We start from the raw sequence: 4,012 nt of genomic DNA on the forward strand, positions 1-4,012 counted from the left end.
AATAGGGACCACAGCTCTCTGCAGACCATCCAGCAAGTAGCAAGAAGTCTCCTCCTTGGGGATTTCCATTGTGCCCCGATTATGATGTTTTTGGAAACAACATCACTTAAAACTGCCCTCCCACTTAGTTTCCTGTTATTTCAGGGGATCATATATTGAAGATTTAGAAAAGGAACTTTGATTATTATCTGTCCTGTTCTCTTATTTCTAGCCCCCATTTTAACATTTTAGATGTGAAAATGTGTGGGCCCAGAGAAATTAAGCAGTTAGCCCAAGGTGAGACAGAATGTTTGTACTAGGGCTTGGACTGGAGCCAGGTCCCAGACTCCCAGGCTGTCCACTGGGCATGCTGGCGTTAGCACCACCATACTGAGCTCTCAGGCTGTTACACTCAGATGCCCCAGGCTTATAGTTAGAGAAAGTCACTGTGTGAATTGTGGAGGAATATATTTGTTGTACAAACACAATGAAGTTACTCTTCACATAACTCCCCCATCATTTACCCACCCAATTATCTTGGTTCTGAGCTTGCTTTTACAACTGATGTAAGTTCAAGTAGCCTCTCTGTAGGAGGAAAAATTCCCTTGGCAATAGATTTACAGGGATTTTTGGCAAACAGCTAATACTGCTACTCATTGGTGTGCTGGAATCAGCCCCTTCTGGCTTGTAAGAACTTATGGTTAGCATCTTCCCAGTTCTGAGTTCAGTGATTCACCTTAGTAGCTTGAAATCAGCCATAGTGGTGGTAATTTCACCACAGCAATTGGCAAACACTAAAAATCAGACAGTCCCCCTCTCAACTTAAAAACTAAATGATGTTTAAACATTACTAGCACATTACTGCTCCTACCTCGTTAAAAATGAGGAAATCAGGAAGTGTTTATCATTATTATTTATTATTAAAACTAAAACAAAACCGTGATTGATGTGGTGAGAGATGTCTAACTTTTTACTCAAAAATTAAAGTTTACATTATTATCTCAGAATATATAAACAAAAGAGGGAACTTGGATTTCTGCCAAATAAATGGACTTTTTTGAGTTGTTAGGAGCAAAGCTATATTAAGATAATTCCTCTTTACTTGTTTTCTAATTAAACTAATTGAATTCAGAGTGTCTAGGGGGAAGCACTAAAGACATTTATCTTGAGGGGATGATGGTCTTGAAGCCTATCAATCCTCTTAGAGTGCTAAGAAGGCAAATCCAAGGATGCCCATTTTGCAGCAGCCTTGACCCAACCCCCACCTGGGGTTTGACCAGCTCTAGTCTTCTTCACAGCAAGGCAGTGTTCTACTGAAAATCATTTGGCTTCCAGTTCTCTACAACCTCCGGTTTTCTTTCTAGCTCACTGGCTGCTCCTTGACAGTATCCTCCCTGGATTCCTCCTCTTGTCCTTGACCTCTCAAAGCCGGAATGCCCGGCCCAGCCCTGGGTCCTGCTCCCTATCTAGACTCACTTCCTTGATGCTCTGCTTGACTCTACTCCAGAACTCTTTTCTGACTCCTGTGGTTGATCGACTGCCTATTAGGCATCTCCATTTACATGTTATTGAGTACATGTTCAAAACAGAGTTTCTGAATAGGACTTCCCTCCTGCACCTGTTCTACCACCATCTTCCTCATATCTATAAATGGCTGTTTCACTCATATGTCTCAGGCCCTAAGCCGTACATTTCTCTTTCTATCACCCAATTTGTCAGGCAATCCTGTTGGCTGTAGCTTCAACATATAAACAGATTATGATGACTTTTCTCCATCTCCAATCTGGTGCAAACCACTGTTCATCTCCATAGGGCTCAAGTGATCCTCCTGCCTCAGTCTCCCGAGTAGCTGGGACTACAGACATGTGCCATTATGTTTGGCTAATTTTTTTGTATTTTTAGTAGAGACAGTGTTTCACCTTTTTGGCCAGGCTGGTTTCCAACTCCTGACCTCAGGTGATCCGCCTGTCTCGGCCCTCCCAAAGTGCTAGGATTACAGGTGTGAGCCACCACACCCAGCCTCCTTTCTATTCAGATAAATAATTATAGCACATCTCTGGTTCAGATCCATAAATACATATTGGGTTACTCTCCTTCTCTTCTAATTCAAAATCAACATACGCATTCTTTATTCCCCCAAATGGAAGCTGCCTGCTTCCTAAAACAGGATTTTAACATATTCCATTTTATGTTTTAATTTGGAGAGTAAAAAAAAACCCAGAATGCACCTAATTCCTGACAAAGCATGAGCTACTCACAAGCAGAAACAATTCAAAGGTCAGGAGTGTGTCTCCTACTTCATTTTTTAAAAATATGTGGTTAAATACACATAACTAAAAAGTGCCATTTCAATCATTTTTGAGTATATGGTTCTGTGGCATTAAATACCTTCCTATTGTTGTGCAGTCATCACCTCCATCCATCTCCAGAACGTTTTAATCTTCCTGAACTACAATTTTGTATCCATTAATCAAAACTCCTCACCACTCCCAGTCCCCAGCCCGCAGCAATGATCTTTCTACTTTCCGTCTCTAGGAATTTGATTACTCTAAGTATCTCATGTGAGTGGAATCATAGAGTATTTGCTTTTTTGTGGCTGGTTTCTTTCATTTAGCATAATGTCTTCAGTTTATCCATATTGTAGCATGTGCCAGAATTTTCTTTCTTTTTAAGGCTGAATAATATGCCAGTGTATGTATATACTACATTTTTCTTATCCATTAAGTCTGTTGATAGACACTGGGTTGCTTTCACCTCTTAGCTGTTGTGAATAATGCTGCTATGAACATTAATGTGCAAATAATTGTTTGAGTGCCTGCTTTCAATTTTTTTTTTTTTTTTTTTGAGATGGAGTCTCTGTTGCCCAGGCTGGAATACAGTGGTTTTTTTTTTTTTTTTGAGGTGATGGGTGCAGCAAAACCAAATGGCACATGTATACATATGTAACAAACCTGCACATTGTGCACATGTACCCTAGAACTTAAAATATACTAAAAAAGAGAAAAAATAAATAAATTTAAAAAATAAACAACTTAACTTTATACTTCTGAGAACCAAAAAAAGAACAAGCTTAGCCTAAAGTTAGTAGAAAAAGGGAATTAACAAAGATCAGTGCCAAAAATAAAAGACTAGAAAGACAATTCAGAAAACATTGAAAATCTAAGCATTGACTTTATAAGGAAAAAACTGATAAACCTTTAGCTAAATTAAGAAAAAAAGGACTCAAATAAATGAAATCATAAATGAAAGAGAAGACATTACAACTTACAGCATAGAAAAACAAAGTATCACAAGAAACTACTGTGGACGATTATTTGCCAATAAATTATATAACCTAGTAGAAGTGAATAAATTCTTAGAAACACACAACCTACCAAGACTGGATCATGAAGAAATAGAAAGTCTCAACAGACCAACATCAATTAAGGAGATTGACTGAGTAACCATAATTTCTTATCAAATAAAAGCACAGGACCTGATGACTTCACTGGTGAATTCTACCAAACACTTAAAGAAGAACTAGTATTGATTCTCAAACTCTTGTAAAAATGTAAAAGGAGGGAACACTTACAAACTCATTTTACAAGGCCACCATTATCCTGATACCAAAGCCAGATAAGCACATTCCAAGAAAAGAGGATTACAGGCCAATATCTCTGATAAATATAGATGCAAAAAATCCTCAACAAAATACTAGCAAAGTGAATTCAGCAACACATTAAAAGGATCACACAACATGATAAATTTGAATTTACTCCTGGGATGTAAGGATGTTTCAACATACACAAATCAGTAAATGTGATACATCAAATAAACGGAATGAAGGGCAAAAGCCTTATTATTATTATATCAATAGGTGTAGAAAAAAGAATTTAACAAAATTCAGCACTCTATGATAAAATGTCTCAAAATATTAGATATAGAAGGAATGTACCTCAAAATACTGGATGCCATATATGACAAACCCACAGTTAACATAATATTTAACAGTGCAACGTTGAAAGCCTTTGCTCTAAGAACATAACAAGGATAC

Source organism: Colobus angolensis, unplaced genomic scaffold, assembly GCF_000951035.1.
Source record: "Colobus angolensis palliatus isolate OR3802 unplaced genomic scaffold, Cang.pa_1.0 Scaffold108, whole genome shotgun sequence".
NCBI lineage: Eukaryota > Metazoa > Chordata > Mammalia > Primates > Cercopithecidae > Colobus > Colobus angolensis.